The sequence below is a fragment of the Nycticebus coucang genome, chromosome 9 (genome assembly GCF_027406575.1).
Source record: "Nycticebus coucang isolate mNycCou1 chromosome 9, mNycCou1.pri, whole genome shotgun sequence".
NCBI classification, from domain to species: Eukaryota; Metazoa; Chordata; class Mammalia; order Primates; family Lorisidae; genus Nycticebus; species Nycticebus coucang.
In genome coordinates, this window is record NC_069788.1 from 5,849,371 (window position 1) to 5,868,463 (window position 19,093).

The 19,093-nt window shown below is 40.0% G+C and overlaps 1 non-coding gene across 1 annotated transcript; it reads left to right on the forward strand.

Annotated features, from left to right (window-relative positions):
- The first annotated feature begins 17,777 nt into the window (after positions 1-17,777).
- On the forward strand, positions 17,778-17,884 carry LOC128594985 (U6 spliceosomal RNA). Its single transcript, XR_008382681.1, has one exon. It is a non-coding gene; the product is annotated as a U6 spliceosomal RNA (small nuclear RNA).
- Positions 17,885-19,093: the final 1,209 nt, after the last annotated feature.

Below are 19,093 nucleotides of genomic sequence, written 5' to 3' on the forward strand. Positions count from 1 at the left end.
GGCAAATCAGTAAGTTTTCACTTTTCTTTAAATGTGTAATGTTAAGCTTAGGTTTAAAAAGTAAAGCTGGTAAACTGGATCTTTGTCGTTTGTTTTTTAAAAAAGGAAAATAAGGGGGGGCGGCACCTATAGCTCAAAGGAGTAGGGCACTGGCCCCATATGCTGGAGGTGGCAGGTTCAAACCCAGCCCCAGCCAAAAATAGCAAAAAAAAAAGAAAGAAAGAAAAAGAAAATAAGGGCCAGGGCACGGTGGCTCATACCTATAATCCTAATACTCTGGGAGGCCAAAGCAGGTGGATCTCTTGAGCTCAGGAGTTGGAGATCAACCTGAGCAAGAGTGAGATCTTGTCTCTAAAAAAATAGCCAGATGCTGTGGCGGGTGCCTGTAGTCCCAGCTACTTGGCAGGCTGAGGGGAGAAGATCCACTTAAACCCAAGAGCTCGAGTTGCTTGATGCCACAGCACTCTACCCAGGGCAACAGAGTGAGACTCTGTCTCAGAAAATAAAATAAATTTCAAAAGAAAATAATGCAAATGTGTTGAGTGATAAACTGTAAAAGGAATAGGCAAAAATACCAAGCAAGTGAAAATGAAAAGAAAGCAAGCATGATGGTATCACTGCCAGATAGGGCGGGTTCCAGGCTACCCCCACGGGAGAGTAAAGAGGACGTGACACGTAGATCAAAGGCTCAATATGATGGTGATGATGGGGTTGTGACATGCAGAAGAATCACCTGGGCAGAAGACAAACTGAGAAAAATGAAGGTATGGTTGGGAAACAGAAAAGGAAGCGAAAGTGGTTAACCAAAGAGAAGACGATTTCGAGGGTGCAAGCCAGCACTGCACAAGGAGAGGGGAAACAAGTGCGGGGAGAATGAAAAAGGCCACACAGCCAGACCCTGTCCCACATCCACACCATGTGCCAAGGTCATGAACCCTTTCTGCACAGTGCTGCTGGTGTGGCAAGTTCACCAACTTAACTAAATGCTATTTGAAAATTGGCGCAGATAAACTTTCTTGATGCAGGGTGGCTGCAAACCTTCAATCTGTACCCACAGCAAAATCAAGTGCAATAAAACAAGGCATCTGTGTATGCCTGCTCTATGTCACGTGAAGCAATAAAACAAGGCATGTATGTCTGCTCCATGTCACGTGAGGCTGGCCTTCACTGAAGTTCTGGGGCAGATCCTGGAGGAGGCTCATGTTAGCAAACATCAGGTATTCCTGTTCTTAGAAAGCACTTTTCACCCCACTGTGGGAAATTCCTCAGTTTTTATTCTCTGAAGGCCACCGCTTTGAGGTAGTCTAGAATGGAACCCATAGTATCTCCAACATATGCTGGCAAAGTAAAAATTATTAAAAATGCAAGCATAACTTCATAAAAAATATAATTAGAGGAAGAATTAAATAGAGTTGCTCCGGAATTGGATGCATGTAATAGACAAATCATAAATGTCATTTAATAAATATATGTAAAGCCTTAAATCCCTTCCACACTGTATTAGAGAAGATACATTTTCTCCCCTTAGAGTCAAGAAACATTTACAAAATCAATCATGTATTTGGCCAAAAAGAAAAGCTTTGCAAATTGAAGTTGTCAAGAATAAAGTAAAGAAAAAGATACATTTTTAAAGTTACCCTCCTTAATCATGCTCCAATGAAATGAGATATAAACCATAAAAATTTTAACTTTTGGAAAGTTAGTCCATGAATCAAAATGAAATGAAACATGAAATTACAAACTATTGGGAAAGCAATAAAGGGGAACCATAAAAGCTAAAGCACTTAAAGTGAACTTACTGCCTTTCATTTCTTCATTATTAAAAGAAAAAGAGAAAAAAAACAAAGCAACGTGATACTCATGACCTAAAATTAAGAAGCAGACAATGAAAAAAAGTAAAAAGGATTAGTATAAATGAAAGCTGAAATAAATAAAAGTAGAAAACAAAAAGAAGGCAAAATAAAGCAGAAGGGAGAAAAACATTCAATAGTTGTTTTTATTTTTAAGACCAATAAAGTAGATCAGCTCTCTGATGAAAAAGAGGATAAATGTGCTTGGCAAACACACATGTGCACACGTGTGTACACACGAAGGGGCTTGCAAAAGTATGGAAGATTCAAAATGAGAAGACAAAGCCACAAATATAGGCTCAGATTAAAAGAAGCATAAGAGATTACTTACTGCTTGCAATTCCAAGGCTATGAATTTGAAAACACAGAGGAAGTGAATGATTTCCTCAACAAATATAAATTACTTAAATTGTCAACCACTGTAAAAGATGTTGGGCTGGTGATTCAGAATCTATTGTGAAAAAAAAGGCACAAAGACCAGATGGGTCTAATCTCTAAAGAACAGATGATTTCAATGTTATTCAAACATTTCCAGGCCATACAGGAGGAAAAAAAGGGGGGGAACATCCCCTCAATTCATTTTATGAAGTCAGATTAATTTCAATTACAAAGCCGGATAGGGATACCAAAAGAAGATGCTAGACTCATCTCACTTAAAAATGCACATACAAAAATAGTAACTAAAGGCCAGATACAGTGGCTCACACCTGGTCTGTAATCCTAGCACTCTGGGAAGCCAAGGCAGGTGGATCACTTGAGCTCAGGAGTTCAAGACCAGCCTAAGCAAGAGCAAGACCCCCTTCTCTACTGAAAACAGAAAAATTAGCCTGGTGTGGTGGCACATGCCTGTAGTTCCAGCTACTGAGGAAGCTGAGGCAAGAGGATTGCTTGAGCCCAAGAGTTGGAGGATGCTGTGAGCTATGACGCCACGGCACTCTACCCAGGATGACACAGTGAAAAAAACGTCATGAGATGACACATCTCAAAAAAAAAAAAAAAGTAACTAAAATATTAGCAAGTAAAATGCACCCCTGATTCTGTCTTAGTTCAGTTTCCTGGATACACTGTGAGGTCTGGATACACTTGCCCAAGCTTTATTGAGAAGTGTTTCTTATACCTGTAAGAAGGCAAGAAGCAGGGGACTGGGGTGCAGAGAGCTAAACGGCCACACTGTGACAACAGTGGACGGCAACCGTCCTGCCCATGGAGGGCTCTGATCCCATCCTGGGAGTCAGGCTGCTCCCTGGGAGGGACTCAGCTGTTCCACCAGCAGCTCCCAACACTTGGGACAGGCAAGGAAATTAAGAGTGTCCTGCTGACGGTGACATCCCGGCAGCCCACCGCAGCATCCGTCAGACTCAGTGAGAAGAGTCACAAAGGGCAGAAGAACCGTGGAAGTTGATTCCTGATTACAAATGTGGCTTGCTATCACAAAATCATTCATCATAACAATCCTTTACATCAACAAACTTTAAACAATGTGTTAAGACTACATAATTATTAGATGCTAAAAAAAGCACTGAGTGTATTCATTCATCAGTGATTTTTGATACATTTGTACTTTTACGTAATGCAGATATATGGATGTATATACCACACAATCCCACGGGGGCGGGGGGTGTCGTCTTTTTTTCTTTTTCTTTCCTTCTTGGCTTTCTCTCTCCCGCCATCCCTCAACATCAACCCCAGTACAGTAAGAAGAAAAGAAATAACTCTAATATACTGGCCCCAAGTAGAACCAGACTTGTTTCAGGAAGAAGCAGCCTGCATTACCAGCTTCCCTTTCTTACAGGTATGTGTTGGAGAAGTTTTAATTTAATTAAACATGCCTATCTTCAGAGCCATTCTCTAGCTCGCTATTGAACACACCACCAATATTCCTTGGAGATAGTTAACTCTGAAAGGATATAAATAAAAATAAATAAGTAAAAGCCAAAACAAATCACCAAAGTGTGACCATATGTTCAGACAGAAAGCATGCGTCTTGGTAGGGTGTAAGTGTAGCAGGGAAGTGACACCTATTTGTCAGGAAATTGAATCAGATCCATTCAGAAATCCCCACCCAATCTACCCTTATTAATGGTAAATATTCCCCCAACAAACTCTCCTCCCCTGCTCATAATAAGGGAGATTTAAAATTAAAAATAACACTTTCAAAGTATACAAGTTTTAATTTGAACTAGTTTACAATTTTAAAATTTAAAAAGGTGTAAAATCTTTTTAAAATGTGGAGACTCTAGGACTCTTTCAGACAGACAGACAGCAACAGGTCTCAGAACTTCGTCTGGACCCTTAGCTTTGCATCTCCCACCTGCTGGCTTTATAATCTCAGTCACTGGAGGACTCAATCCTTCTAAGACCGAGATACACATCTGGTCTCAAGAATTGCTGGAATCTGGCTCCTCCTCTATAGAACTCACTAAAAACTCTGGAGACTCACTCCCTCTAGGGGCACCTCAAAAGCCCACTCCCGGAAAGAAGGAAGGGTAGAGTGTCAGGTCTGGGTCCCTGATACATACACTGCACACGCCCCAGGCCAGGTGGGGAGCCTGGGCCACCGTTACAGCACCTGTTTCCCACGCATTAACCACAGCTGGAAGAATAAATAGCTGGAGGCTGCCCCTCCCTACACTGAGGTTCTAGGTATGACTCCAATTTAGCGTTTTATGGTCTGTCCAGGGTAATCTTTATTTTCTTGTTGTAGCCAGAGCTTCAGGGAAATCCAAATGCTAATAGAAGTTATTTTGGTAAGTATTGAATCAGAACCAGGGCCAATTGAATTTCCAGTTTAATGATTACAAGCTAATGATCTCAACCCTGATATAATCAATGATTTCAAAATATACAAGACATGCTTGCGAAGATCCGAGCAGTTCTGGCCTGGCAACTAAGACTCTTCTTCTGGATGGCAACCAAATGAGCACCACTGATTTTCTTCTGTAAGAGAGGAATGGTAGTGAGAAATACACTCGCTGGACTTTCTTTATAACATTCTTTTTTCAAAGCTTTCAATTCTGACTAATCCCCGTTTAAGTCAACCTGTTCTTTTTGTATAGATATGTCAAGCTAATTTAATATGTGTTGGGAAAATTTTAGTAAATTGCTGATGACCCAATCCTTTTCTTAATATCGATATGATAGGGAATGGAATAAAAGAGACCTCAAACTCTGTTTGAAGGGCAGAATCTGTGGCTCAGTGAGTAGGGCACTAGCCCCATATACCGAAGGTGGAGGGTTCAAACCCAGCCACAGCCAAGCAACATAAAAATAGCCTGGCGTTGTGGCGGGCACCTGTAGTCACAGCAACTCAGGAGGCTAAGGCAAGAGAATCACCTAAGCCCAAGAGCTGGAGGTTGCTGTGAGCTGTCACGTCACAGCACTTTACCGAGAGTAACAAAGGGAGACTCTGTCTCTAAAAAAAAAAAAAAATTGTTTGAAATATGTAATATCTGAAACAAAATTTTCTTCCAAGAAATTGTAAGAATCGAAGAGGTCTTTACTTTTTGTTTTGTTAGTTGCTTGTTTTTAGAAGGAAAAGAAAATGTGAAGAAAAAAAATCTAACAAAGTAGATAGGAGCAACTTATTTCAAGCTGTTAAAGTAGTGATCTGGGTAGACGTGGCCGAGTGGGAAGAGCTCTTTGCTCTCTCCCCGACACTGTATAATGCTTGGCTCTTATGCCAAAGATACTTCTTCACGTGACAGCCTTCCGCTGACAATGAGCACATTTCTAAAGAAATGTAAATAATTCTGAAGTTCAATAGTTCTCCAATTCCTTATAAGAAACAGATTTTCTGGATATTGAGACAACTAATTCCAATCCTGTGGGAAGACATTGCTCACATTCTTTGCTGTTGATGCATCTGTTTGGCCTCTCCATTGGAGAGAAATTGCAGATGCACCTCCCTCATAGCAGAAATGGCCCCACTCAGCTTGTGAGCAACATCAGGAACAGAAATTCAAGAAAGAGGGGAAGACAATCATTTCTGACACTGAGGCCAGGCTACATGGGAGGATGCATTGTATACTCCAAAATGGAAAGAACTCAACAAAAGATCGCATGGTTTACAGCAGAAGAAATGAGGAAAGTGGAAAGAGAGAAACCATTTCTGCAAGAGGAAGCTTGGACTCCTTCCTAGAGTTTTATTCAAAAAGTACGGTACTCAAAAAAATCATAAACAAAAGTAAACAAATAACACTTTAATTATTTTATATAATCTAAAATTTTATATAACCTAAAATACATAATAAAATCATCAGGTGAGTTCATATTTATGTTTTTCTTTTTTAAAACTGTAGGATAATTACAAGTAATCCACTGATGCTTTCCCCACCAAAATAAAAAAGATCTGGGGAGAATGTGGGTGGCAGAAAAATGGGATTGGAAAAGGTTAATTTCATATTTTCCATCCATTTGGTGCTATTTCCCCAAGTATTTGTTTTTCATTTTAATTCTCCACAAATTCTTTGGTGGAAAACTGCAATTACATTTAACTACAGAGAGGTAGTTAGATGGTGTATGCTTAAATTTTACGTTTTAATGATTCTTTTATTCCTTTGTTATAGGGATATGTCTCTATTCAACTGGTCTAATAGCCAAGGTCAATTCAGTGAAGTTGTGATGGTAAAACCACCCAGGCCATATTATATTGACTACTTCTACTAACAACCATGATTGCTTTCTGCCTGTATTTTATTCCTTTTAACACACACACAAAACAAAAACAAAACTAACATTCTCAATTACAATAATGTTAAGTGGCATTAATTAAAGAAGAATCTAGATGGAGGTTTAGCAATTGTAACCTACAAACTTTCCAAATGTGGTTTGGCACTAAACAGAACATATACTCACTGTGTGCTCCGGCTTCCTTCCACCAACAATCCTGCCCTGGATTCTGTAGCCATCTATACCTGCACAGCCACAAGGAACTGGAGAGCCAGGTAATTTTATCAATCCTGATTACTCAAAAATCAGCAATGGTTGAGTTTTAGTTCTTTGTCCAAATTGACCACTTTTCTTCCCCTCCGTGCAGATATTTCTCCTTTTTCTTCTCATTGAACACTCATCCCTGCACCTACATTACAGAGATAGATTTCTTCTCTTTGCCAAGGCTAGAATTTTTACATAGGAGGTACTTATGATCCGCAATCTGCTTAGATCATATTGATCTCATATTGAGATCATATTGGAGGATGCTCAAGTAAGAGGATGTTACACAGACTGTTAGATGAGCTAGAAAAAGGAGAGCATGGAGTACAGTTGATGGGAACTGCAGGATTCCATTAAATACCTGCGAGTAGGGCACATCCTTGGGTAAATATTGATTTCCTACTAATGCTACAGCTCAGTAGCAGACAAAGGTGATATAAATAAGCTTCAGTCGTGAAAAATGTACCCACTTGCATTTCTTTATAACATTATCCTGAGGATTTGCCGTAAAACTGATCTGTTACAGGATCCTTTACCCCAGTGGTTCTCAACCTTCCTAATGCCGTGACCCTTTAATACAGATGATGTCATCACGCCGGGTCCATGTGGGCATACCCACCTGGAGACAGAGGAGCAGTGTCTCGGTTCCTAAGACCATCAGAAATATGTGTTTTCCGACTCCCAAAGGGAACCACTGCTTTACCCCTTTCTAAGAATGACATACAAATCTTTTTGTGGTTTTCCAGGTGCCTTACCCCAAGTCATGCAGCTTAATTGGCAATAGAACAGAAGCTTCCTGGGGATGGAGGAGGTCACACTATCACTCTTTGCTGATCATATGATCTTATACTTAGAAAACCCCAAGGACCCAACATGATACTCCTGGAGGTGATCAAGAAATACAGCAACATCTCAGGATATAAAATCAATATATACAAATCAGTAGCCTTCATATATGCCAACAATAGTCAAGCTGACAATCAAAGCAAAGATACAAAACCCTTCACGGTATCATCAATTAAAATGAAATACCTTGGAATATATTTAACAAAGAATATAAAGGATTTCCACAGAGACAATTATGAAACCCTGAGAAAAGAAATAACAGAGGATGTTAACAGAAGGAAGAAAATACCATGCTCATGGCTTGGAAAAACAAACATTGTTAAAATGTCCATATTACCCAAAGCAACCTACAAATTTAGTGCAATCTCCATTAAAATACTAATGTCATACTTTGAAGATCTTGAAAAAATAGTTCAATGTTTTATATGCAACAACAACAACAACAACAAATCCAAATGGCCAACACAATTCTACAAAATAAGAACAAATCTGGAGGCATTTCTTCACCAGACTTCAGGTTATACTACAAATCTATAGTGATCAGAATAGCATAGCATTGGCATAAAAACAGAGATACAGATCTATGGGGCAGAACAGAGAGTCTAGAGCTGAAACCAGGCTCATATCGCCATCTGATCTCTGTCAAAACAAACAAAAGCATACACTAGGGAAAACAACTTATATTCAATAAATGGTGCTAGGAGAGCTGCTTAGCCACATGTAAAAAACTTCTCCCCCCTTGCAAAAATTAACTCAGGATGGGTAGAATATTTAAATCTAAGACACAAAACTATAAAAGTACCAGAAGAAAGTATCAGAAAAACGCTTAATCCTATTAGCCTACAGATTTATGAAGAAGATCCCACCAGCAACTGCAGCAACAACAAAAATAAATAAATGGGACCTGATAAAGTGAAAAAGTTTCTGCACAGCTAAGGACCCAATCAAAAAAGCAAAGAGACAACCTTCAGAGTGGGAGAAGACATTTGCATGCTACAAAGCTGACAAAGGGCTAATCACCAGAATCTACAAAAGAACTCAAGCACGTCAACAAAAAAGAGCAAACAACCCCATTAATAACTGGGCAGGAAATGTGAACAGAAACTTTTCTCAGGAGGACAGACAGATGCCAACAAGCACATGATCATCAGAGAAATGCAGATCAAAACCACCCTGAGATATCACCTAACCCCAGTGAGAATGGCCCACAGCACAAAGTCCAGAAGCAACAGATGCTGGTGTGGGCGTGGAGAGAAGGGAACACTTGTGAGCTGTTGGTGGGACTGCAAAGCAGTGCAGCCTCCATGGAAAGAATTACGGAGAACTAAAAGTAGACCTATCATTTGATCCTGCAATCCCATCACCACATATCCACCTAAAAGAAAAAAATACATTTTACCATAAGAGCATTTTCACTCAAATGTTGATAGCAGTTCACGTGATAATCTCAAAGATATGGAAATAACCCAAGTGCCCTTCAACCCATGAATGTATTAATAAACTGTGGTATATGTATACCATAGAATACTATTCAACCCTAAAAATATGGAGATTTTGTATCTTTTGTAACAATCTAGATGGATTTAGAGAACATTCTCCTAAGTGAAGTATCACAAGTAACAGATAAGCAAGCATCACATGTACTCCGCGCTAAACCAAAACTAGATTAACAACTACGTGCTCACAGGAAAGGAAAACTCAATTAAATTCAAGTAGGGAGTGGGGAAAGGGTTCAGTAAGTTCCCACCCAATGGGTACTTTGCACGGGTAGACAGCACACTTTCCTGGGTGAAGGGCACAACTACAACTTGGACTTTAACTTCACTAAAACCAACTATGTAACCTAATTTTTTTTTTTTTTTTTGTAGAGACAGAGTCTCACTGTATGGCCCTCAGTAGAGTGCCGTGGCCTCACACAGCTCACAGCAACCTCCAACTCCTGGGCTTAAGCGATTCTCTTGCCTCAGCCTCCCGAGCAGCTGGGACTACAGGCGCCCGCCACAACGCCCAGCTATTTTTTTTTTTTTTTTGTGGTTGCAGTTCAGCCGGGGCCGGGTGTGAACCAGCAACCCTCGGTATATGGGGCCGGCGCCTTACCGACTGAGCCACAGGCGCCGCCCTATGTAACCTAATTGTATGTACTCTCATATTAATCTGAAATTTAAAATAATTAAAAATTTAAAAAGAAGCTTCCAGTGTAAGAGAGAAATGAAGGCAAATTGTGCCCTGAGCCCCTTGTTTATTTGGTTTTCTTCACTGTGATAGTGAGACCTTCAAGATGCTGAAATTTTGCTGTTTTCCTTTCACTTTGCTTGAAGATTTCTCTTGCAACATGTATAGAGCTGTGGTCTAGAAAATAGGTCCTGGATCTTCTTACCCACCTTTCCTCACCTGGTGAAAGGCAACATGATATAAGAGGCCGTGTCCCTGGATCGAAAATCAGAAAAACTAATTACCTGTCCTCCTGCACCTATTTTCTACATGTGTAACATCCAGCAAGTCACTTTATCACTCTCATCTCCCATTCATAAAATGGAAGAGTGAACTAATTTTCTGGTTTCCCAACCTTTTGTTTTCTTTGTGACTAGAATCCTTATTTGCACGTGGAATTTTATTCAAAATCTCAGACATACAAATTAGAGCAAACCAGCAGACCATAACCTGAAGAAGGAAAAGTGCGGGTTCTCAGTGGAGCCCTGCTCCTTTGATCCCGTCGTCTCCCCTCTGCTCCCACTATGTCAACCCCCGAGTCACTTCTATGGAACTCAGGAGATGAGAGCTACAGTTTAAACGTGCAAATCTAGCTGAGCCTTTCCAGCCCTGCGTTCTGTGGGTCGACAGTAAGTTACCTCACTCATCCCTGCTCGGATGCAGAGCATCTGGCTCAATTTCAATTGTCAGAAAAAGGGAAAATTCTATCTACAAACATTGCAAAAAACCAAAAACACAACCCACAGAAAACAGACTTCAAATCCATGTAGAAATAGTGATTATTGGTTTGGATTCCACAGTTAAATCTGCCAGCTTTGCATCCTGGATCTGGGTCTATGCCGCTGGCTCTGTGGAGTCGAGGCTCTCTCCCTCAATCCGACTTCCAGGACAGCTTCCCCTACAGACTCAAGCTTGCCCCAGTTCCCAAGCTCTCCCCAGTGCAGGGAAAATTCTGATGGATAAACCTGCCCCACCCCCACCTGCCACCCATCTCGCAGCACCCAGCTGTCCTCTAGGATCCAGTGACCTAATCCAATTTCCCGTGCCCCCATGTCTCCCAGGTCCTCTCTCTGGCCAGCCAAATTAAAGGGTAGGAGAAGTATAAGAATGCGCTGGTGTAAAGAAAAGTATTTTTAAAATAATAATGCAAATCACTATCACGTCTTATTATATTAAGAGCTTTAATGCTATGCGTATTGTAGGGATAATCCAGTGAGGTGGTTTTATTATACCCTGCACACAGATGAGGAAACGGAGACTCAGAGTTTTCTTTGGAGCAAAGACAACATCTAGCATAGCAACACTGAGGCTGGGCACCTGCGCAGCCTTCTCCCACCCCTACTGGGGCTGAGCGTGGGCCAACAACCTGCTTGGCTGAGGCAGTTTTGGTCGACCGGTCTGGTGCAGTTGGCCATCGGTCACAAGGAGTCCACTAACCAAATATAGGCCACTTGCTCATACATGTAAAATGATCTAATGTTTAAAATACCAATTGATGTTTAGAAAATATTTTAGATGGCTGACTATGGTAAAAAAGTAATTTACATTATGGAAGCAATCATTTAATTGTTGCAATTAGCCAAATTAGTACCTATTCAGCTAATTATCTTTTAATTATGTCATTTTTAAAATTAGACACCACATTATTTTAGCCAATGCCAAAATCTTATTTCATAATTTCCCAATGAAAAGTGTAATTTACAATACAGTACAATATAATTTCCTCCAGAAATTAAGTTTCATTTTATTCTTAATTACAGGATAAATTTTCCCCTAACTGCCATGACCTGTACATAACAGATGAGAGAACTTAGCCTTTGGGGAAATGTAATTGTAGAACTGTAGAAGGTAAAACAAAAGCAATTCGGTTTTCCCAGACACGTTAAAGAAAGCGTGGACTTTCTACACAAAAGCCACTGCCCTTCTACCCAGCAGGCAGTGACTCTCACCTGGCTGCACACCAGAATGCGGGTTTAAACAATCTGCCCCCCAACCACGCTGATGCCTGGGGTCATGAGGGACTCTAATTTAACTGGTCTGTTTAGTGGGGGGGAGGCATAGCGTTTTTAAAATCTCAGGTGATCTTAGGGGAAAATTTATACTGTAATGAAGAATAAAATGAAACTTAATTTCTGGAGGAAATTACATTGTACTGTATTGTAAATTACATTGTACTGTATTGTAAATTGAAGGAGGCTTAGGAATCACTGAGAAGGTAACTTTAACCTGAGCTGCCAAAGTTTGGTTATAGAGGGAGCAGCTGGTAGACCCTCAGTGAAGAGAGCCCGTCGGACAGGTAAGAAGCAGTCCAGCAGGGTTGTAAGGATTAGGCAGCGATCCAGATAGCCCTCCCGACCACAGGTTTCTAAACTAGAGTCAGGAGTCTGCAGTGCAGACAGGTGAGATGCAGGCTACAGGCCAAGATTCTAGGTACTCAACTACAGTTGCCAAAACATGCTAGTGTCATTGGTCAGGGACATGCAAAAGGTCAGAAATTTGAGTAATTTACCTGCTATCGAGACTACGCACCTTGGATCTGAAAACAAAAGTTACCTGAGTTACAGGTTCCTTATAACATTCCTTTGAAGCCAAAGAATTTAAGAATTGAATATATAAGGCTTTCTTTGACTTCTGTTCAATTCTCACCAAGGGGGAAAAACATTATCTGAATAAAGGGACTGCCCATGTGGCTTTCTTTGCTGGGACAAGACTCACAGCTTATGCCTCTCCTATTGACCCCTTCTTTGAATGAAAAAGAATCTATTTAAGGAGTTAATAGAATGAGTCTTTTCTTGATTCCATCTCAGCTCTCACAAAGAAAAAAAACACTATTTGAATAAAAAAAATTCTGGGCCAAAGTAAACCTTTTAGTAAATAAACAGTCGTAATTGATTCGGTTCATTTCAGCACCCACAGACACATCTGACACTTACCAAGTGGGTAAGATAATTCCAGGATCTCAAAGTTGATGACAGTGTCTACCCTGGGGGCTCATAGGTATGTAATTTCTGTACTTTCTGACATTGCCCTGAGAAAGGACAGAGCGTTGCAGACTGAGGCGGGGTCAGTCCTGAGTGAGAAAGCATGGCTGGGAGGCTCTCCTCAGCCACCAAAGAAGTTGCTGAACAGTTAAGGTAATGAGCTCTGACAGCCCCCCAAACAACCACGTGTGAAACCTGAGCCCAGAACTCAGAGGAGCATGCTCTTTTGTTCTTTTAAAAAAACAATGGTCTTTTAAAAAAAGAACAAAAGTTAGTTCTTTTAAAAAAACAATGGTCCAAACATCCTTCCAAAAAGGAACGTATTAGTGTGCATTCCCACCAGCAGTGTAGAAGTGTGCCCTTTTCTCTGCATCCATGCCAACATCTCTGTTTTGGGATTTTGTTATGTGAGCTACTCTTACTGGGGTTAGGTGATATCTCAAAGTAGTTTTGATTTGCATTTCTCCGATGCTTAAGGATGACGAGCTTTTTTTCATGTGTCTGTAGATCGCGTGTCTGTCTTTAGAGAAGTTTCTCTTCAAGTCCTTTGCCCACCCTGAGATAGGATCACCTGTTCTTTTCTTGCTAATACATTTGAGTTCTCTGTGGATTCTGGTTATTAAACCTTTGTTGGAGACATAACCTGCAAATATTTTCTCCCATTCTGAGGGCTGGCTGCTTGCTTTACTTACTATGTTCTTGGCTGTGCAGAAGCTTTTTAGTTTGATCAGGTCACAGTAATGTATTTTTGATACTGCTTCAATTGCCTGGGGAGTCCTCCTCATAAAATATTCACCCAGGCCGATTCCTTTAAGAGTTTTCCCTGCACTTTCTTCAAGTATTTTCATAGTTTCATATCTTAAGTTTAAATCTTTTATCCAGTGAGAGTCTACCTGCCATTCGATCCTATAATTCCTTTACTAGGTTTATACCCAGAAAACCAAAAATCACAATATAACAAAGACCATCTGTACCGGAATGTTTATTGCAGCCCAATTCATAATTGCTGAGTCATGGAAGACGCCCAAGTGCCCACTGACCCACGAATGGACTAGCAAATTGTGGTACATGTATACCCTGGAATATTATGCAGCCTTAAAGAAAGACAGAGACTTTACCTCTTTCATGCTTACATGGATGTAGCTGGAACATATTCTTCTTAGCAAAGTATCTCAGGAATGGAAGAAAAAGTATCCAATTACTCAGCCCTACTATGAAGCTAATTTACAGCTTTCATATGAAGGCTATAACCCAACTATAGCACAAGAATATGGGGAAAGGGCCAAGAGAGGGGAAGGGAGGGGTAAGTCAGGGTGGAGGGAGGGTAATGGGTGGGGCCACACCTACGGTGCATCTTAGAATGGGTACAGGCGAAACCTACTAAATGCAGAATACAAATATCTACATACAATAACTAAGAAAATGCCATGAAGGCTACGTTGAACAGTTTGATGAGAATATTTCAGATTGTATATGAAACCAGCACATTGTACCCCTTGATTGCACTAATGTACACAGCTATGATTTAACAATAAAAAAATAAAAAATAATAAAAAAACAATGGTGAGTGAGACTGTCAACCTAACAAGGAGACTGAGGCAAGATTAACGCAGAGTGAATTTGGGCCAGTGTTGAGGACTGCAGCCTGGGGTCCTGAGAGTGCGCCCGAGAACAAAGAAGAGGTTCCGTTTTTAAAGAAGACAAACCAGGAGAAGAGTGATTCTAAAAGCAGTTTTTCAGGAATTCTCATTAGTTTACAGGAATGATATTGACTAGCGACTGGCTACAATTGGCTGAACTACAGGAGTAGCTTCAAGCAGTGATTACTGAGTTCCCCTCCAGGAGGGGGCTGGGATGCTGCCCCCCTGCAGCTTCTCTGTGGGCCTGAGCTCCTATTCCTCAGATTAAACTTTCCTTTTCTTCCTCAAGGTATAATCAACACCCCATCAACTGCAGATATTTGAAGCATACAGTTCGATAAGTCTGATACTCCCATGAAACTGTCACCACATTCGAGAAAACGAACATACCCCTTACTCCCCACATTTCTTCCTGAGTCTGAAGGTGTTCAGAACATGCCACCCCAAATATGCAGCCTGGACATGTTATTTTGTGCTGAAGTCCCTTAAGAAACATCAGATGCCAGATGGGCTTTCTGCGCACCCCCTTTCTACCTAAAATCAGGTCATAAAACTTCCCCTGAGGAAGGCGTCTTCTCTGTATGGGGAAAGATTGTTCTTACCATCAAAGACTGGGAGCTGAAACAGACCTATACAAACAAGCCTGCCAAAACAGCCCGCATCTCCACGAGATTCCCTGCGTACTTCCCAGACGTGGTCCCACACTTCAGACTCAAGTTCAAGCCTCCTTGTTTCCTCACATCCTTAAAATTATTGTTCTTTGTATAGAAAAGGTATATAAGCTTTTGGACCTAATGGTTTCTTTGGGTCTTCATTTTCCTTTTTAAAACTCTACCTGCATATAAATATATTAAATACAATTTGTGTGCTTTTCCCCTGCCAATTTGTCTTACGTCCGTTTAATTCCAGCTATAGCATCTAAGGGGGTGGGAGAAAGCTCCCCTAGAAATCTTTGTAATATCTTTCCTATCCCTCCATTCTGAAGTAACTGCTTAGCTGTGTTCTGTCACTGTAGATAGGTTTGCATTTTTTAAAAAAAAGCATATACATGAAATGACGCAGCATGTACCATTGTTTGTGTGGGGTCGTCAATCAGCATAATTACATTGAGGTTCACCAATGTCTCCGTATAGATCAATAGTTCATTCCTTCTGATTGGTTAAGAGTAGTTTGCTGTGTGCCTAGACTGTGGTTCACCTAGTGCTGGACACTGCAGATAAAGCTGCTATAAACATCCATATACACATCTCTAGATGGAAATATGCTTTCTTTTATCTTGAATAAAGAAGAGGAAACTATGAATCTGTGGTAGGTTTAGGTTTAACTTTTTAAGAAAGAGGGACGGAGGGAGGGGGATGGGGCCTTGGTGTGTGTCACACTTTATGGGGGCAAGACATGATTGCAAGAGGGACTTTACCTAACAATTGCAATCAGTGTAACCTGGCTTATTGTATCCTCAAGGAATCCCCAACAATAAAAAAAAAAAAAAGAAAAAAGTACAAACCATTGAAAAATAATAATAATAATAAAAAAAGAAGAAGCTGCCTAACTATTTTCCAAAGTGGTTGCACCATTTTATGTACATAGTGTGTGAGAGTTCCAGGTCCTCCATATCCTCCCCACCACCTGATGGGGTCAGTCTTTTTTGTTTTGGCCATCTCGATAGGTATGTAGTGGTGCTCCATTGTGGTTTAAGTGGACCTTAGAGCCCCAATGACCCAATGATGTTGAGTATCTTGTTATGTGTTTGTTAGCCATTCGCTTAACTTCTTTTGTAAAGTGTCTGTCAAATCTTTCACCTATTTTGTCTTGTGGTGTTGTTTTATTATTGAGTTTGGAGAGTGCCCAATATACATGCTAGATATAAGCCCTCTATCAAAAATATAATTTACAAATATTTTTTCTCAGCCTGTGAATTATCTTTTCGTTTTCTCAATGGTGGTGTTCAGAATTGTTAACTTCCTTGGTTTTTCATTAAAAATTAGGGCTAATACGAGTTAAAATTGGCTCGCCACCCATAGGTCAGTAGTTAGGGTGCCAGCCACATACATCTAGGCTGGCAGGTTCGAACCCAGCCCGGGCCTGCTAAACAACAATGGCAACTGCACCAAAAAAATAGCTGGGCGTTGTGAGGGACACACACAAAAGGGCCCCAAAACATCCAAAAGAGAAATAACAAATAGGCTTATTTGATGTTAAATTATAGGGGAGGCATTTTCAAATAATAAATGACATTTAACATTGTTTATAGTTATATTTGTATGGGTATGCTATTGACATATGTGTTTCAAAACTGAGAGTCCAAAAAATTCTGATATGTTCTGGTATATGTTATCAGTCCTAATTATGACTCTCAAACTACGTTGTTGTAGGCCCCAGAAAATAACTAAATTTCCTTGTCAGTTTCCTCTTTAACCATGGCTATTTTACATGTTGCTGTCTAAAATTTATTGCTTTATTATTGCTTTTTTCCCCTGAAAACTCTTCAAATCTTAAAGTATTGTATCTCCAATGAGGTTCACAGAAAGGACGGAAAGAATTCTGATAAATACAGTATTCTGACAACTTTGGGAGTGCACACATATCCTTGGACTTGGTCAAAATTTCTAGAACTCTAACGGAAAAAAATGGACTCACAAAATTGCTAACCTAATATCAAGCAGCATAAGAATTAATTACATTAGCCTAAAATAATATTTTACAACCTTTTGTTTGAAACATTGCTAATTCTTCATGTTTTATTTTCAAGAATTAAGAAAACTTTTTTCTTTTAAGTTTTATAATAATTGGGTAATATATACTTTGTGAGCAAAACTGAAACATTTGCCTTTCTCTCTGCCTGATCATCCTAGAATTCAGAAAGTATTCATGAATATTTTTATTTTATGGTAATACAGTTCTTTGCACATGTGCAATAATAATTTTTACTACTCTCAGAACAGAACACAACTGGAAACATTATTTATTTTACCAAACTTTTGACTGGAATGTTTTCAGATATGATAAGACAGCTTTAAGAAATTGAGGTTGACATTATGAAGCAAGTGGAGGCCCTTGGAAAACTGGAGGGATGCCTTGAATACATGGCTGCCTTACAGTAAGTAAAGAATGTCACTTTTAACAGGACCAGGAACCTCAAAGTATTTGGGGGCTTTGAGAAGAAAGGAATTCACCAATTTGCACAGGTGTTACAGACACAGCCCGAGGGTGAGTCAAATCCTTGGCTTGGCTTCCTTGCCACAAGAGGTTTTAAAAAGCCTAATCTGAATTCCTTATGAAAAGTTCCAGCAAGGCTAACTTAAAAAAAAGCCTATATGGTGCTCGCTTCGGCAGCACATATACTAAAATTGGAACGATACAGAGAAGATTAGCATGGCCCCTGCACAAGGATGACACGCAAATTCGTGAAGCGTTCCATATTTTTTTTTTTTTTTAAAAAGCCTATATGATAAATCACTATCCTCACCAAGCTTTATGTAAATAATTAGGCCAAGTTAATGAAACTAATTTTACAAATAAACTAGTCTTCGGTAGAAATGAGACACCAAAGACAGAAAAAATTATCTTTCAGAAGAAAACATAACAAGGCAGCTGTTATTAGATTCTAGCCCTATCCATTGTTTTTGAGTTTTTATTACCTGCTAAACATTCTGAACTGAATCATGAATTCTCTGATGGTTGCAAATCTCCAAACCAGCATTTACAAATTTTTTTTCCCATTTTTCTCACTGTAACTCACTGAAACTTTTTCCTGAGGCCTTACAAGCTGTAGCTAGTCAGCTTGGCTTTGAAGAAAAAAAATCCCTGTAACAGTTTATCTTAGGACAAACTTTACACACAAATTATAATCCAATAAAATATGTCAGATTGCCACTATCTCTGCTGACTGCCCTCCAGACTCTAGAAGGGTGAGCTTGTAGATTTCTCCAGGAAGTGACTTTTACCCTTCTGTTTCCATAGAAACTCCTCGTATTAAAGACCTGTTTGCCTCATCATACGTACGGGCTCAGCTCTAAGAGCCCACATGCAATGCCATCGACAAAATTGAGATGCAACTATTTAATTGGAATAAACTATACCCAGAAATGAGAGGCTGGAATAATGAGACCCTTTGCCATCCAGCTACTAAGTTTATTTTCTCCCCCAAACCAACTCAGCTGTTAGTGGGTAAAACTTCTAGGGAAGTTTCAGACAGGGCTTAGAAATTGATACCCCAAAATACGGCACTTTGACACATTGGACTGAAGAAGCAGCCTCAGAATCTCCCTGATGCGTCCTCCACATCCCACGTCTAAATCCTCTGCCACTCCCAAAGCACGGGATGAAGTTGTTATCTGAAGTTCCTAAATCTACCTAGTACGCAGACCTGACCAAAAAACCCACAACTGCTTTCCCTAAGTCTTCTTAAACTTAACTCATATCACAGGCAGAAAGACCAAGTCTGTCAACACCAGTGGACAGACTTCTGTCACACTGCCCTGCAAGCCAAGCAGACTTTATCTCAGGTCATTACATGTTCTCCAAGTTCAGTGATTTCCCCTATAATCATTTACTATCCCCCTTAAAATCATCCACATTCCTTATCTTTTTATCCTATGAAGAAGGATAAAAATCACCCACATTCCTTATCTTT